The sequence below is a fragment of the Leuresthes tenuis genome, unplaced genomic scaffold (assembly GCF_036924035.1).
Source record: "Leuresthes tenuis unplaced genomic scaffold, fLeuTen1.0.hap1 SCAF_21, whole genome shotgun sequence".
In the NCBI taxonomy this organism is placed as follows: Eukaryota; Metazoa; Chordata; class Actinopteri; order Atheriniformes; family Atherinopsidae; genus Leuresthes; species Leuresthes tenuis.
This window is the reverse complement of record NW_027325375.1, coordinates 25238688-25257802: the sequence shown is the minus strand read 5'-3', so window position 1 is coordinate 25257802 and position 19115 is coordinate 25238688. Positions and strand designations below refer to the sequence as shown.

At 38.2% G+C, this 19115-nt stretch overlaps 1 protein-coding gene across 1 annotated transcript in view; it reads right to left on the bottom strand.

Moving 5' to 3' along the window:
* The window catches only part of flrt1a (fibronectin leucine rich transmembrane protein 1a), a 41640-nt gene that overhangs the window by 13570 nt on the left and 8955 nt on the right, over positions 1 to 19115 (bottom strand). The window lies entirely within an intron of this gene.

Below are 19115 nucleotides of genomic sequence, written 5' to 3'. Positions count from 1 at the left end.
CTTTTTAATTTATTAAACTAAGACTATCTTTTCTCCAACTAAATCGTATGCGCATATGCAACGACTGTGACTATTCTGCTCTAAGAATAAAAAACACAGCTTGGTGTTAAAGTGCATTTTGATTGCAAATGAACAGAATATAAAGCGAGCAAATAAAACCCCTTAACACCATGCTCCTTTCCTCTAAATTGATAATCACTTCACCATGACACCTAAAAGCTGTTACATCAAAGTAATTTCAAAGAAACTGCTCCAAGAACGGCATCGAACTGAACTGCGAAACAATGACGTGAAAATATTCCAGTGAAGCCACTTCACACCATCTTTGCTGCTAAACTGAAAAAACTACACTTCTGTCTGACTTCTCCCTCCACAACCTCCATCACACCTGCTATTTTGGAAAAGAAAATATTCAATGACTTCTGAAGCTCCCAAATATCAAATGCATCTCTTGATTTCCCAGGGGAGGCTCTGAAACTTTGCACAGCAGTTCCTGCCACCTTTGCCCGTCGCGTCTCTACACTGATGCTGATCATGTCTCCTCTCAGAACGGAAGATGTTGTGACACAAGACAGCACACCATCCTCCTTTAGGATCAGCCTAAATAACTCAGCTTGTCGTGAAACCAAGCTTTATCTGATCAAACTTCTAAAACTGAGGGGTAATCCTAATAAACTCGCCTTTAATGACTGATTCATATGTTGAGTTGCAATTCAATGAAATGGTAAAACTCTGGATGTCTTGTTCATGATGTAAAAACAATTTAATCAAATATTAGTATCTATGCTAGACCTATTTCTTGTGTTTTTAAACCCTCTAATGTGGCTCTGTTTAATATGGAAATAACTATTAATGAGTACATGTTCTTTAACAAATAAGAAGCAAGCACCACAAGATATATATGTATAGTTTACATTGTCTAACAAAATGCCGTAATGGAAACAGTGGTTCGGTGGAAATGATATCTACCAAACTGGCACCAATAAATATACACTGAATTAGTTTCACTGGATTGCTTTGATAACAAAGAAACTTAAAAGTCCAGAGCCTGACTATTACTCCAGCCATCTGATATTTACAGTGTATATGTTTTTTGATATGTACTTATCTATATAGATGTATTATTTTTCAGAACATAATGCAGGAAAAGACGCTTGTCCAGCCGAGCAGCTCTGACTGTGTTGTTTACAATAATCTCAGCAGTCTCCATTTGTAGCAGAGTTCAAATCACAGCTGAGAAGGTGGTGTAGAACCCTCAGGTGGCAGCTTTGTCGCCTGAACTGACCAGAATAATGACATCAGCACTCGATTGTTATGGCTGAATGAATTAAGACGGGAAAAAATCTCCTCTCTTTTCATACAAGCTGCAGTGTTGTTACCACCTACTGGGGCAGGACTTTCAACCAAGGCAATAAAGGAGAAGCTTGTTAATTTGTCATTTTCACACATTTTATCCCTTCACTTACTTCTATGAGACCTTGCTGATGACTTCATCTAAAAATGATATCTAGTTTGTTAAATGCGCTATTGGAAAGTTGAAAATGATCAACAATGATCCCATCGATATATATGTATAACATATATATATATAAACAGTTTTCAGCTAATATATAAATTTCTGATTTTGTTTCCATAATCATTATTATCCTGAAAAGTCCATTATCAGCTGGACTTTAATTCTCTGCAAACTTTTACGTGAAGCATCTTTGTTGAGGATTACCCTTGAGAAGTAAAGTATATATGAGTCTGGATTTAAATTTCTGGTTTTAATTTCTTTAAATTTCTCATTTATGAGTCAGAAAAAAGATTATTTGGTTTGGGTTATAGGGTGCATTAATTAAGTCCACAGTCCTTCCAATGGCTTGGGGTGCATTTCGACCAACAGCACCTGGAACTTAAACGCCCCGAGGCTGTTTTTCCAGCCCTGGGTCTGTTGCCTTTCCACTGAGATCTAAGATTCAATAGATTTGCCAAATTTAGTAACTCAAGTGTGTAGCGCTGGCCCAACAGTGCCTGCCAGACTGTCGGCAGAAAAAAAAGGAGCTGTTTTATGTCTTGAAACAGAACCTCTGTGAAAAAAGTGGAAGTTATTGTTTAATTGTTCTAAATCACATCTTCATTGTCATGACCGCTGGCCACTAGAAAGATGGCGGTGCCCCACAGATCTGACTGAGCTGTATTAACTTAAAATCTGTCCATGTTACACACTGCTGTGGAGTTATGGGAAGCATAACAGGGGTAAATACATAAAAAATGAACGTTTTACTGTTCTGATTTTACATCCTGAACCTACTCGACCACTGCAGCTCGTGCTGCACACTGAGCCTTCTCAACTGTCTTTCACTCCGTGATAGAAACATAAGGAAGTGCTTGTTCGCTCCATCCATCAGTTACACATTTCTGAGGGGTTTTAGGTGGGTTTTTTTCATGTCTCTGCCTTTCTGCTTCCCCATCGCAGCTTTGTCACACCCGCCCAGGGACCTGGGCTGCACAGTCTGAAAACCACTGACGCACATAAACACTCAACACAGATGTTAGGTGCAAATGAAAACTTGTCTTTGGAGTTGAAAATATAACCTTACCACTGAACTGGAACTGTAACAAATGCAATGGTTGCCAGATATCTGCATATTGGGCAGACAGTGCACCTCTGCTATGATTAAATTCTGGAGTATCATCAGTGATGGGTTGTGATTAAACAATTTTCAGAGCCAGATGGCAGAGCAGCATACTGAGCCAAGTCAAACTGACATACAAGGGAAATAAAAAGTCCATCTTAGTAAGGTACTTAATGTTCAGCTCACCTCAGAAAACAGCTACAAACAATAACATATGAGGATAACAACGGCTCTATTTTCTTAATAACACGGAAGTGTCCTAATTTATCACAGGAAGAGACCTGGGGAGCAGAAATTGTGCAGCAAACTATGATGCAGTTATTTCACTGCTTTCTGCAGAGTACTGGGATAAAATTAGAAGTTGTTGACTTAAAACTGGAGTCAGGCTTGGTTGGTGAGTAGATATTCAAGACCAGTTGAGAGGTGCCCTGAACTGTAAAAGTGTTACAGGTTTCCCCAAGAGAACGTCTATCGTCCTCTCCAAAGAGGTCCGACATAGTCAGACATAGGTCTTCTTTCTCTGCACTAAACCTCTTGGCTCTGTCACCACATCCCATAATTCCTCCTATCATTGCTATGACACTTAACTGACCTTTTGATTTCCAGCTCTGACACAGAGGTTGGATTGCATATCTCCAATTTTCAAGCTGAAATCTCCAATTGGATTCCTGCCAAACACCTCCCGACTGACCTTGACAAGACTTAGCCGCTGTTCTCCCCTCAGAAATCCTGCCCTTAACAAGAGCCGTCAATCATAGTGACACCCATGCAGTTTCTCCTTCCCAGAGCCACTCTTAGTTTGATCTTAGACAACCAACTGCTGCAGCTGCTATTTCAGATTTGCTGTGTGTAAAATCTGCTGACTCAGGCCCACAAATACTTTTTGTCTCCCATCTGGATCACTGCAGCTCTGATCTAGCTGAGCAGCCTCAAATAACTGCAACACAGATGTCGAGCTATACTTAATCATATACATGCTGTACATTCTTCAATGCAGTGATAAAAATGGTAATGCAGTATTTTACAAGGTAAAAATGTACTAAAAGGCACATTCATAAATTTGTTAATAATTATCTGACAGTTTATCTAATCTCTATTTCTTTTACTCAAAAAAGAAAAAAAAACAGTGTTCGCTTTATTAGGGAAAATTGATGAGGGATCTGTTTCTAAGAGTCAAACCAGAAGAAGTTTTGTCATAGTTTTTGTACGTTGGTCTCGATCTCACGTCACATGAAGACACATGTCTGAATTTGTTGTATATAATTACACCACCACCCCTCCTTCCTCCCATTGAGGACCTTGTGGCAACTTAAATGAAAGACTTTGAGAATGACATCAGCTCTGGTGTGAAGACGCTCACATGACTCATACTGAAGGGGACAAACCAACGACCTACACGCTTGTTTTGATCAGAGGACTTGTTGATTACAAAAGACGGAGCAAGAGTGACTGCACTCTTTGATATGACAATCATTACGCCACTATATCTTCAAATAAAAAACAGCTGCTTGCTGCTCTTTTATGGTTTAACTTTTAAATCAAGATGACTCAAACCAGCACACTGTTGAAAAATAATTACAAACCATGAATTAAGCTAGATCAACTCCCAGCTGGGGCCTTTCTGTGTGGAGTTTGCATGTTCTCCCCGTGTATGCCTGGGTTCTCTCTGGATACTCCGGCTTCCTACCACCATCCAAAAACATGCGTGTTAGGTTAATTGGTGTCTCTAAATTGTCTTTAGGGGTGAATGTGAGTGATTGAGTGTGTGATTGTTTGTCTCGTTTGTCTCTGTTTGGCCCTGTGATGGACTGGCAACCTGTCCAGGGTGAACCCCGCCTCTCGCCCGATTACCGCTGGGATAGGCTCCGGCCCCCCCGCAACCCGACCGACAGATTAAGCGGGTATAGAAAATGGATGGATGGATGGATGGATGGATGGATGGATGGATGGATGCAATTAAGCTAGACATTTTAGATGCGAGGAGCTTATGAGCACATGTGAGACTAACGATGTCCTCAGCATGCCCTAAGACAGAAAGATGATACATCAAAATCTCATGCTATGTTTTGAAAGTTGATATCCAGTCAAGTAGTAACTGGAATGCCAACAAATTAGTGCCCCTGTCAACATTCAGGTTTTTAGTTCCATTGCTGCTGTGCATGTTTAAATTACCTTATCCATGCGGGTACAACTAAAACATTCAAATGAATTTGTCTGTGTATTTTAAATAGCTTCTACCTCACAGTGGTTCATTAGTGATAGACAGCAAAGGTGCAGGACCTGAGGCTGAAGTAATGTGACACACACACTGCTCTCACACAGATACCCTGCGATGTGATCAGACTTTCAACGCAGCTGCACATAACGCGTATTCACTGACAGAGAGGTGGTGGAGAGCAGTGTCGACAGCGTTGACAAAGTTGAGACAAAGCACACAAGAGAGATTATTCCACACCAACAGTTATGTTGGATATTTCTTCACCATTGTCCTAATGTTGTCCTCGCTCTTCCCCAATCACGGCTTTGCTGTTTCACTTTTTCCTCAGAGGACCATCTCAATGACAACTGAAAGAGCATTCTCTCTTTCCTCGTTAACTGGGGAGTGTATCAGTCCTAATAAGAAAGCTTTTACACGGTTAATTAAGAGACACTGTAATGCAGTATGTGATGCTCAATTAACTCTATATCATTCTATCCCTCGTCCTCTTTAATTTCATTCAGAATCAATCTGTTGGATCCCACCCCCCCCCCACCCCCCCACCCCTATTAAGTAGACTTTTCTACATCAAGGCCCACTATGACTGTCCAATTTGCTTGTGATGACTCCATTTTGAATCTTTCCAATAGAGTCTTTTTCCACTACTTTCTTTAAATCCTAAGCCTTGATTTGCTAATTCAAGGCAGGGTAGAGGAGAGCAAAGGGACAGAAAAAATGAGCTGGTAGGGAGAGATATTAAGATGATAAAATGCTGGAAATAGAGGGCAGCATTCACCAAAACACAAATATTGGCAGGGCCAGAGCCACAAGGACCTGCCAGTGAAAACTAATGTAAACATGGAGAGAATATAGAGTGGATAGGAGAAGAGAAGCTGTGAAAATAGAGTGGGGTAGTGTTGGAGTGAAAGCGGGTGACTAAATAGACCAATCACACTTTAAGGGCAAAGAGAAAGAAGAAGAGGTGAGTACGTGAGGAGAAGGAAACAAACAGAGCGGACACTCAAGGGAGGTTAGCGAACTGAGGCTGGTGTTTTACAGGTCTACCCATTTGAACATTAATTAAAAGTTATCCACTGATGAATTACGCTGTGATAAGTTGTTTCCCTTACCATAAAAACTGTGTATGCATCCCACAGGGATGGAGCCAGGTTACTAAATCTGCCGACCATGTTTTTCATGCTCTCTGCTTTTGACAGTAATGAGCCAGACCAGTATGATTGGCTGCTCAGCAGCTGATTAAAAGTGGTTTCCTCTAATACATGGATTTACTTTGACATTTCTCATGCAAACCAAAAGGCTTAATAACAGCATTAAATGTAATAAAACTGTTTTTCAGTGGCAATTCATCGCTCAAATGTTATTTAATCTCTTTATTTGTGATGTTTCTTTGCATGCTCCAGAGGCCAAGAAAATATGTTAAAGCAACTATAAGCCAACATCTTTGTTTGAATGTATCAAATGATAATGTGAAAACAATGTTAACAGTGTGAAATGTATTGAGAGCAGTGATATATCAATAGAGAATGATCTGAATCTACAACTCTTTGTGGCCTTACAGTGTGTTAAAGCCGCTTTAAACTTATTGTTTCAGACCACAGTTTCACAGTTTGGGTTCACTCTCATAACTATGAAAAAATAGAGAACAAGTTGTAAAAGCTAAGAGGGATGTACAGGTTGATTCAATGGTGTGCAGTGATAAACCTTCAAAATGGATTCTAAACATCTATCGAGCTGCTTCAAGTCAAATGATAGACAACACTCATTTTCAAAAGCCAGAGTTTGACAAGATACATGACATTTGTGACCCATGTGTGACCTGATAACTGGAAGAAAATGGACGTATGGATGGACATGAATTCTGCAAAACACGCTGTGCAGTTATTGGGACACAGGCAATATGACTAAGTTAAGAAATTTCACCTGAAGCAGCAACTCAGCCTGGCTGTAGAAATGTCTGTGTCTCCATCCCCTTTGGATTGACCTCTGGCTAACCACAAAAGCACTTCAAGTGAGGAGACTGGAGAGTAAAATACCATCACTTTTTGGATTTAAACAGGAAACTGTGTAACTGGAGACACAGAATAGGAAGAAAGGCAGTTTATAATGCAAAATCAGAGTCTGGTTTAATTCTGCAGTACCTTTTGTCTGACTTGTTTTTGCCTTCACTACAAAGGACTTGTGTAAATGTCTGTTTTTGAACATAATTTTTTAGAAGCTAAATAGAAACAACTTAATGAGATGCTTATGTGATGTAAATATGAGAATTTTGATTGATATATAATTTGCTGCCTGCTGAAAAATCAAAAATATAAACTATCTGTACCAAACTGAACCGCAAAGCCTCATATTCTGCTACATTGCATCATGCTGTACTGACTCTAAATCAAATTGTGTTGAATCAAATCATGTCAAAATGCACAGCATTTTAAAAATGATGAATCAAATATTCATAATTTTTGCAATTCTTTTATATCTTTAAAGTTAAGTAAGTTAGTACATATTGGATGGCTGGCAGAGCATCAAGACGCATATTGCCTGAGCCTCAGTGGTGTAGACGTGCATTCCTACTTAAAACCCTCTGTGCTTAGCCCCAAACAGGATACATGATCACAGACTGCTTCTTGACCAAAGTAATAGCATATGATACTAAAGATATAAGATATTCTTGTCAGAGAGGGTAAAGACCAAAAACAGGCTAAAACAAAATGAATCAGTACAGCTGCAAGTTGGCAAGAAAGATGACTTCAGTTTAGATAAATGATAATGTTGCTTAGTGATGGCTGGATGTGTACACACACAAACATTTTTACAGTACCGTGCAAAAGTCTTGAGCCACCCCACATTTCTTTATATATTAGGGCTTCCATGGAGCCTTTTAAAGGTCTTTCAGAGTTTTTGTTGTGACACTGACTGTTTTTTCACTCATTTTCAGTTCAGCCCTTGTGCCTGGCAATTTTCAGAAGAATGACAATATTAACTAAATTTTTTCTTCATTAAGTCTCTTAACACAAACACCTAAAAATAAAAAAGACACCTGTCTCAAGGAATGAACCAGAGATGTCTACAAATACAGTATTAGACAAGTGAGCAAAGAGCTGTTTTTAAATAGCATCTTTAGGCACTTGCAGCCAGTTACAAAGACAAAAGATTTGTTTCCCTGAAAGATAAATATGACAGATGTTGAATCTCCTTTTTTATTTCAACACATGTTGAAAATAGCGTTCGTGGGTGTGGATATGAGCTGCAGTCAATAATGTTACTAATATAGTAAAGTAATGTAAAAACTTTCAAACCTTTTTCAGCCAACTTTTGGAACTCTTAACAGATTGAAATGACATTTGCAGATTCATCTACATACTGTTTCATGTACTGTATGAATCGCTTGTTAATCGAGATATGGACACAACATGTGCTCACGTATGGCAAGTTAGATAAGGAGGGAAACTTTAACACCAAAGCTAAAATGGGATGTTGTTTGGACTCTGTGATAGACAGTCACGCTCAAAAAAGAAAGACAGATTTTATCTACACAGATCGAGAAGTGATGGAACTCTTAAAATTCATAAAATTGAACTACAAAAAAGCAATTTCTTCATGTTGGCCCTGGATTTTTTTCTCAAAGGGGAAATCCAAGAAATGAGAAAACAAAAATCATGTAAAACACTCCTTTTTCAATAGTCCAAAACCCAAATTGATTATCAAATGACTATTCATTTCTGTGCTTTCGCAGGAGGAGATGGATTCCCTATAGGAGTCCTATTTCTCCTAACAAGCTTTCATGATGCATTTTGTCTCAGGATAATGAAAATAAGGTATAATCATATTATATTCACAGCATTATACCTCACTCCTGCAAGAGGCCAAGTCATGCAGATGTGATTTTGCGAGCTTCTCAGCAATCACAAATTCAAATATACCGCACTATAGGAGGCAGGAGAGGAAATGCACAAGGCAAGACAATGTGTGTTGCGAGCTCGCACACGCCAGTCACACTGAGGCTGTTATATGACGGGAAGTGGGAGACAAATTGCAGAGTTGCAGGCCGAAATGGTTCATGGCCTCGGCTGAGTCTGATATATTCTGCCTGCTGAGCTCCACTAATCATTGCAGCCTGTCACAGACACTCCCCTCTCCCCCAGAGATCTGAGGATCACGCTCCTAAACTCAGGGCAGCCACTGGTCGACCCCATGTAATGCACATTTAAGGACACGCCCATGTGGACCCTTCTATACACAGTCTGATGTGGATCACAGAGAAAGTAGTTTGGGTTGCCTCTGCTTCTCTGCCCAACAACAGAACAATAATAAAAAAAATAGTTTTGTCACTCGCCTGAAGCCTGAAATTGCAGACTAGAGCATAAAAATTTAATATCAATAATTCCTAATTGTTTTTTTGTTTCGCCTCCATCCTCCACATAAACACAAACACACTCAACACACTCATTTGTGAGCTCTATCAGTGTAATTGATGCAATGACTGGAAATAAACAGGCAATTTAGGTGCTGGACACCTCACTGCTCCCCCCCTCTCCTTCTCCCAACATTGCTACCTCTCCCACTCCTGTGCTTCCTCCCTGTCCTTTCAGTCACAGATACATTGTCGTCTATCTCACCATCGAACAAGGTGGAATAAGGGACAAGGTCAACATGCTGGGGGGGAAAGAACGTGTGAGACGGAGAGGAAATTAGGCAGGATAAGAATAGCGAGCGACAGAGGGCACAAAGAAAACAAAGACTAATCTTGCAGATGACTCACATCTGGATGGCCTGTTTAATGATAATACAGATCCAATAGAAAGCAAAGTACCACATTATCACCGACTAAACTACATTTTTAACTATTTTCACCACAGCACTTGTTTATTCTTATTGTTGGGGGCCTGCAGCTTGCAGAAGATGCAGATCACAGAGCGCTTTCACTTTCCAAAATGTTTGCTTCAAAAGTCTTCCTTGTTTGCATAATTGGTTGCCCTGACTCAAACACCAAGGGTTTAAACATCTCCTGCCTACAGTGGACCAACAGGACAGAAATAGTCCATGCTCATCCATCTGGCAACGTCAATCTGACGAGGCTGCAGTACAGAACAGACTTTTGACAGTACAAATGGTGCTTTCAGATGGGAAGTAATCTCCAATCTGCATCTTCACTCCTACAATGCCTCTTATGTGAAGAACAAAAACTATCCCAGATGCAATGTTGTATGGTGACGTAGTCATGGGAAAAGCACAGTAATCAAACCATGACCTAACATTTGCCCTGAGGAATCAACAACATATTTTCCACTCAGTTTTCAGCAGCAGTCTAACAAAAAAACAAGTTGGCTGAAAATATACTTTTAATCCGAGCAAGGAGTTTCTGAGATGATGTTGCTGTGGACCTGAAAAGGTCTGCCACAATTGTGACCAGAGGGAATAAATGAGGTAAAAAGTCAAGCATTGGGTATTTTGTTCATTTTAGACAAACATCTAGCTTGATGTTTTCAAGGTTACCCCAACAATTGTTCAAACTGCCTCCCAAACACTTTCCATTTTAGTTATATCAATACTTCAACACTGCCAAGATCCATTTCTTGGATAAACAAAATATCACTCATTAAAATGAAAAATCAAGCTTTGCCACCTAAATATTTTTCATCTTTTTCCCCGTAAACGTGTTTCCGTTGATTTACATAAATGGTAAGTCTCTCGAGAAAGCACTGCTCGTTGTAATGCCCAACACCCAACCCTTCTCCTTACCTTCTCCTGCCCATTTCTAATTGAATATTAATTGAATTGATCAAATATGAGTTGGTATTGCTTCCCCATGTGAAAAGTGTGTTAAGATCCTTTATGTGTGCTGTTCCACACTATAAATACACTCCCACAACTGGTCTAATTATCAAAAAAGCTATATGTCAAAATATGAACTAAACTAATTCTGTATGTGTATACAGCTGCGTTAATCTGATCCCACTTGGTCCTGTTAGCAGCAGTCAGAAACAGTCATGCACTCTGAATATTGAAAGGTTGCTGCCGATTGTGTATGCTACACAGTTAATAATAAATGAAGTCTAATAATTTAATTGGTCTGCATTTTGACATATCCAGTGGCTCCTCATAATGTCTATATGAGGTCATATGAAAACATAATCAAGCATAAAAAAATGTAATATGATTTGGAAATCAGGACGAAGCAGAACCTAAAAACAAAGGAGATATTTTTGTTTAACTTTTTTTTTTTTTTTGAAGGAGCCCTCTATTCTTAAGGGGGAAACAGCTTAAAGAGTATTGTCAACTGACACCAGGAATTCCACGTCTTCCAATGTCTCCCCCCTTGCGTGTCAGCCTGGTTTTCATCTCTATCATTAAGTTTGTTAGCCTCTATATCTATTGGTCAGCACAGTTACATGCACAATTGAGACAAGCTACAGTTACAGCTCGACCTGGCCATTAAACTAAACTGCGTCCTCCTCCCAGTATGCATACAGGAGAATCGAGTTATGTTAAATTATGTTCAATTTACTTGAATGGTGATTTTGTCAGATGATGATGTGGTTATAAAATCAGGATTTTATTAGAACAAAGCAATAGTCTTCAGTCACAATTGCTCCTTTATTGGCAGGCCGGGAGCATTAATATACACCTAAGCTTTAGTGTTTACAAAAAGATGCAAAAAGATGGAACTTTAGAGCATGTACAGATTACCTCGGCCCATTTGAGTCTAGCTCTTCAGCTGAAGATACTATGATTGCCATCTTTCTAAGACACTATTTAAAAAAAAATTCTCGCTTGAGCAAGAGGCAATAGTTTGTAAGGTACATGTTATCCACACCCACATGATGTAATAGTGTACCTCTATGAGTAAATGTGCTGCACACTCCTCTGTACATACATGATTTTTTTAACAACAGTGGACTTTTCAATGGACTGCAGAAACGTTTCACATGATGAATCAATATGGATTTTATGGTTGATGAAATGTGAAGCAGAAGAGAATGAAATTTGATCCATGAGTTTAAAAATACAAACACCCTTGTCGGTTGTGGTAAGAATGAATTTACAGTAATTCTTGCTACCATGCACAAATTGGTTCATATCTTTTGTCTTTTGGGTATCAAATGTACTGCCCTCAGTCTTGCAAGGCTCCAACCTATCTATCCATTTCTGGACAAAAAACAAAAGTTTGGATCAATTAGTGTCATTTTCGGGCAACTAAAGGGGAGATTAGGACGTGATGACAGTCGCCAATGGCAGTTGGTCCAGAACCTGCCTTAGATGTTTAACTGGGTTGAGATCTGTTCGCTGCAAAGACCATAGCATGTGAATCACATAATTTTCATACTCAAACAATTTAGTGCTTTCTGTAGATAGGGGCACTGTCATCATAAAGAGCCCTCTCACCACAATAGAAATGTTTCATCAAAAGGATAAAGATGATGACTCAGAATAACTTTACTTACTGATTTGTAGTTATTCTCCCCACTAGAGCTTACAATATGATAGCAAAATAACCACCACTGCATAACAGGAGCCACCAGATCCCCTCACTGTAGGGGTGGAGCATAAAATATGACTTATCTGGTCATATCACTTTATTCTACATCTCTTTAGAAAATTATCTATATAGTTTCTGCACCAGTGAGCCTTCAAATGTTCATTCATCTTTATAATAAGCAGTTTATACACTGAAACTATACTATCCTGCAGTATGTAATTCTCAACAATCTGTAGTTGCTAACACAGTCTGATCTCAACCTGCATTTACCTTCAATCACCTCAGGATATGTTGCTCGTCTGTTTTCCTCCCATTTAGCACAAATACATGCATATCTTGTTCATAAATGTGCAGTGTTGATCAGAAGGATCTAAATGTATAGGTCCCTGTTCCTATTAAAACACAAGCCAGGTGAAAACAACTTTTCAGGTTATGTTATTCACCAGGTATTTTATACATTGAAAATGTTGTGTTTTTTTCAGCTTAAAGTATTTTTTCAGACATGAATTGAGAAAGCAGAACTCATAAAAATGCTTTTTTTTTCCTTAAAAATGTGTAATTTGTTTGACACTTCTGTAATATTAAACGTGGTTCAATGTTGCACTCATATTAGTAATTGTGTACCCAGAGATTTTATGGTGTTTCAGATGGGATGTGGAAGCCAAAGTCATTTTATATTGATAGCTGATAGGGTTAACTCTGTGCAGCTGCATTTAGCGTATGACCCCATTAGACCAAGGGATTGACAGTAACAGAACACTGAGATATGCTACAGAGACTGCTACAGTGCACTGTAAAGTCCTGTTTTTGTGATTAATAGTTCCCTGTCTTGCTCTGAGGTCTCTGACATCATAAAAATAAAACGTATCTTCACTTTGTTATACACTGTGTGATATTGTTAATAACCAACCTGCCGAAGCTTTGGTGTTAGCTTCTGCTTTTGGTCCTGTTTATTACTGGTAGTAAATAACCACTCGTCTTTTCGTTATACTTTAGTATGTGATGGCTAACATTAGCCCACACACAATGTTAGCAATGATTAGCTTATGTTGCTAACTCACCAGCACCCCAGCTCAGTTGCATGTGCATGATTATTTCTCCTTTTTGATCTCGTCAGTGTCAAAACTCCTGTGTGGATCATATTTCTTACTTTTACTTGTTTGCTACTTTTCAACTTGGATGCTCTCACTGTTGATTTGTGTTTACAAAAGAGAACAAAATTGTGATATTGAAACAAGTCACTCAGATCTTTTCCTGGTGTTTTTGCATCATCATTGCAAGCTAACAGCTTTGTGGTACCATGCGGTGCACCCACAACCGTAGGCTTTCTGCATTCAATATCTCAGGGTTTTCCTTTAATCATCAAATGTATTCATATACGCAACTTTTCCTCACAACCTTTCCATGTTTTATTTTGTTGTCTAAATTTTCGTTCTGTTCTGTCTCTCTCCCCCTCACTTCCTGACATTACTCATTCTACCTTGAAAGACATCACTTCTTGACGGCGGCATCATCACTGCAACCTCCTGACAAACAAACCCCCACTCATACAACAAAAGACACTAACACAGACTCTGCACACACACACTTACATACAGTATATTACATAGTGCGTAGGCTCTCTGCAGTGCTTCCACCTCATTGACCACAGTATAATACTTCATTAGCTATAGAGCAGATTTTACCGTTCTAAGTGAGATTAGCTGCCTTTGTCTCCTTTTGGCCTCTGAAAATCTCCCCCGCCATAAACCTCCTCTCTAGTCACAAAGCCAATAACCTCAATGTCAAGAAATTTTATGTTTTCCTGGCAATTTTTTTATTTATTTGCAGTTCATTCCTTCATTCTCAGAGAGTGTGTTTACTGGATGGGATCCATGGTTATATGACAAATTGTAACTCTGACACTGAAACTCTGGCAAAAGAAAATGCAGACGAAGGACTCCCAGAAGTCCCTGTTTTGTTAGAAAGAAAATTTAATACCTTCTTTAAAATAAAAGGTAGAAAACAATATTCTAAAAAGCTCATACGTTATGCAATCTACTGTCATGTTTTTGTGTGTTAAACAACTATCTTCTGCAATATTAAACACCTACAGTATTAACAATCAAACTGCTTGAGGCAGGTCTATAAAGGGCAGCCATTTGTCTTTCTAAGTTAAAAAATTCAAGAGGCAGACCTGGGCAACAGAACTCCATTTCAAACCCTCTGAGAAATTTTCAGCGCAATTGATCATCACACTTCATTTCACAAAGCGTAAAGCCTGAAGCACAAAGCAAGACCGCTTAATGGCAGGAGGATGGAAGGATATCAGAAACAGTAAACCTGTCCATCTGGGCCTTATCTGTGCAGGCTGGTGGTTATTGCCCCCTAACAGGGCGACCACACTGCAAGTGGCTGATGTGTCACTGTAATCTGACCCAGTGAGGGTGATTAAACAAGCTCTGAATGTGTCTATGTCCTGGTGCTGTGCAAGTAATAACTTTAGAGCAGGTAAGATATGCATGTTTGTGCTTCTTTACAATAGAATTTTCCATAGACGAGTGGATGAAGGCACTGGCTGTGGATGCATAAATCAAAAACAGTCAAGCGTGAAGAAAAACAAGGTTATGGGTATAAATTCTCACTTTAAAAAGCACAAAACTGGTGGCTTATCACGTAGCAATATTTATAATACTGTTTATTGTGTGTCATGTTTGAATAATTACTACAAATGTAATGTGGTATATATCTAAATATACAATACTAACTCACGCTGCTGATGCACAGCCAAGTTAAAACAAGTTATGCATGAATGCAGCATGACAGATGCTTAATATACAAAATTATACTGTAGTTCAATACTTAAAGACATACGGTAGCTTATTTGGTTCCAAAGTACTTTAACAAAAATGCCCAAACTTCTGAGAAAAGAAAACGTGTTGAAACCGTTCCCTATGGCTCTTTTTTCAGAAGGTAATTAAAATAATTGGTTTATGGGTACTTATGGGTAATCAAAACAAATAACCTGCTCCCTACACACATGCAGGACAATAACGCTTGGAAATTTTATTTTTGTAGTGATGTATTGATATGTGACTATTCATGTGGCCAAATAAACAGGTTTCTGTTTATCTTGTTACCCAGAGAACATGAGCGCAGCACAAAGCTGGGCAAATGCTCACAATACTTTCATGCATTTCTATCTAATCTACTTTTCTCTTTTGAGCTGATTCCATTCAGCTCTCCTTGCAGTTAAAGGGCAGTGCCCTGCTTGTGAGCCAATTCTCCGAGCTTTCTGCAACGGTTTGTGAATTATTCATCGAAACATGATTGACTGAGGGATTGAATTACAGGACTGATTGATCATTGGGCTCGTAAAAAGGAATCCCAGTGCCCAGTGAAACTCAAGTGTGACTTAAATGACTTGGGAGTAGAGCAGCATCAGCAAGCTGTCTGGTTTAGGTAAGCTATCTTAGTTCTGATGACTTTCTAACAAGGTGTCATCTTATAAGAAGTAAAAATAGCAGGCAAAACAACAATATTATTGTAAAAAAGAGGATAAAGACAACATTTGTTTAGTCAGTACCTTTATTTTCAGTATGAATCAACGTGCTTTTTAAATTAGATGAGATTTATTATTAAAACGTCATTTTATTTTGGTCTACCATTTTTTCATCACCAAAAGTTATTTAAACCAAGAAAATTATTACATTTCAGAGATTTTTGCTATTTTTCCATGACCCACGCTGCATCTCTATTATGCATTATGAATAAATTATTTAACATTTCCCTGAAGCTGTAAGATGTGACTGCCAAAAGAAAAAACCTTCTTTCCCAGTTTTGTGCTGTCAAGCCAGCCCAGTCTCATGGACAAACGTGAAATACTCACATAAAAGAAAACTATATATTTGTTTTTCATGCCATCCAGTACAGAAGTAATGCATTTCAATAGGATATCTGTTTTCCTGCTTATGTTTAGACAAGAGGAAGGACTCAGCAGCCAGTAATCCAGGAAAAGGATATTTTGATGAAAAACATTTATACAGAGTCAGTTTTAATGAAAGCCATCTCTTTCTAACCTTAACCATCTTGCATTAAATATCCAACCTTGACCTTGAGTATTTATAATAAGTAGAACAGAAACCAAGGAAACAGGGACTGAATGAAAATGACAATTTGAAGTAAATCTACTTAAAGGCATTTGAAGGAAAGTCGTGTCTGCGGACACAGATCAGCAGATTAAATTGGCCATTTTATGTTTTTCCTCAACCACAACTTGCTACCTTTTTCATCAGCTTCCCTGGGAAAAAAAAAAAGAGACATAATGTCATCCGTAACATGAGGGCTTTTAGATTGCAGCCTTGTTTTTTAGGGAAATTACACAAATGTCTCAATTGTTTGATGTTGAACTGGTGCCAACAGCAGGAACAAGATTAACCAAGATATAGGGTTGTCTGTAGAAGTATTTTTGAATTGATTGCAACAGATTACTGTTGCTGCTCTGATTCTCTCCCATCAGAACAAAAGAACAAATCTCTGCATTCATTGGTTTTCATTAATGTCTGTCTTGCTTTATCCCTTAAGGTTCAGGTTTCAGCTTTGTGTTTTACTGCTTTAATTTTCTTTTCATGCCTTTTTGTGTATTTCTACGTCGCGCCTCCCTCTGGAATCAAATCCCGGATTATGTTTAGATATTCACTGTGTATTCATATTTGTGTGTAAATGTATAAGCATTTGTGGTCTTATTTTCTCGTATATCTTGTGTAATCCTGTGTCATGTAATTTCCTGTTCGCAGTTACTGATCCACATGCCTAAATAAATTGCTGTAAGAATTCAGCAATCAGTTTTCCAAGAAACACTAATCAGATCTTGGTTATCCACTCTGCATAATCAGAAAACCTGATCTAAATGTCTTCTCATTTAGTGTTAAAGAATGAAAGTCAAGCTTTCTGCCTTTGGAAAATTCAACATGAGGAAATTATTAAAAAATGACTCCTTTGTCACTGGCCCCTGTTTTTTAAACCTATGGCATGTATGATAAGTCTGGCGTGACACTATGATAAACGTCACCCCTGTCATGAGCATAAATTAGTCTTTAGGAATGTTTATGACTTCTGTCAGAAAACATCAGTCAGTTTTTCAGTAAAATTTGGCATTGTATGAGATGTTTTTATTGCAACTTGAAAATGTGAAAACATGATGTGTAACTGTGATTTATGCAGGTTTTGTGCTAGTGTATTTCAGTTTTACAGAACCCTCAGGGGGGTAACAGAAGCCATTTTCAGCCATGTCATATGTAATATTGATGGCATCCTCAATCTGCTAAAGCAGCAGCATGCATTCATTCAGACATTGGTCACATTTCCATTAATGTTTCTCAAGGCTTCATTCACACATGTCAGCGGCAATGACAGATATCAAAACGTAATGAGTGATATTTGCCTTTCATGTAAGATTGTAACATAAATCAATTGGAAACCAGATTTAAAGTCCATAGACTCACATTCTTCTTACATATTACCATGAGAACTCTTATTAGCATGTTAAGCTCACTGTGGTTATGTAAAAAATGATGGTGGTAGATGGGATCAGTTAGAAATATTACTTTTCTATGTCTGTCAGCTTATTGAAAAAGGGGTGTGAAAGACTTCAGATTGGTTTCTTGATTGTATTTTTAATTGAATTTACAGTTTAATGAACACAGCTATCAGCTTGTGAAAAACATTAATGTTAACATATCATCGTACAATAGTGCTGTTTGATCAATCTGTCTGCTGTTGCAAAAGATATGCCAGCGCATTATTTATAAGAAAAGCCCTTCTAAGAACAGGAGGGTTTCCATCAGATGAAATTCATAAGGTATTTTACGCAGGAATTGGTGTGTAGTAACAGCCTGTCAAGCTTGTAGCTTGTTAGTCTGTTTGTTCATTTATCCAAGTTCCCTGCACTCAACGTGGTCTGTCTTTGCTGTCCATTGCAAAAGGTAAACTTTTTAACATACTCAAAGCAAATTTGAGTAGCTTTGTACAACTATTGGAGATTACGGGGTTATCCTAATTGTAACTGGACTTTTAATTGACTTTTAAATGAACAGATTTAGTTTTGAGGCATCAAAATCAAGGCATTGCAGAAAAATCTGACAAGATAACACTGATACTGTCTCTTATAAAGGCCCAGTATCCTCAGTAAAGTAAATAAAGAGCTGGGACTCTATTTGAGGTTTTTCATGGAACATTTGCCTTGCGATGATGACATTTTAACCTCCAGTCATAACTGCCGCTCTGCACTTTATAGGAAAATATTCACGACATACCTAATTAGTTATATGTTTTATTAACACATAGATAAATAGTTTAACTCTCAAAAGTATGTCTGCTCTGTCATGTTTATGTGTTGTCTTGGTCATGTTGTCATAAGACATTTGATCCAAAGTCAGCTTTGAAACAAAAGTGACATAATGTATGATACAGAGTGCCACTTAAGTTGTACACTCCCATAAAGATTCATTAATGTTCATGAAGGGTGTCATCTCATGTTTCTGCCGGTGTTATGCTGGCCTTATCCACATCCCCTTCAAATAAAGTGATACCAGTTAACACTAAGAGTTCCAACTGAAACAAAAAAAATAAAGTAATACATTAAAATGAAACTTAGTAAATAGTTGTCATGGATATAGACATAGATATTCATAAATAGCAGATTTCAGGATGTCAGTCTAGCTTCACCCCTGTATTAACAAACATATCTCTAAATAAATCTGTCTACTTATTTTCTTTTTTTTCTCTGTGATCAATTGTTCCGCACATGCCGCTGCTTTTAATGTTT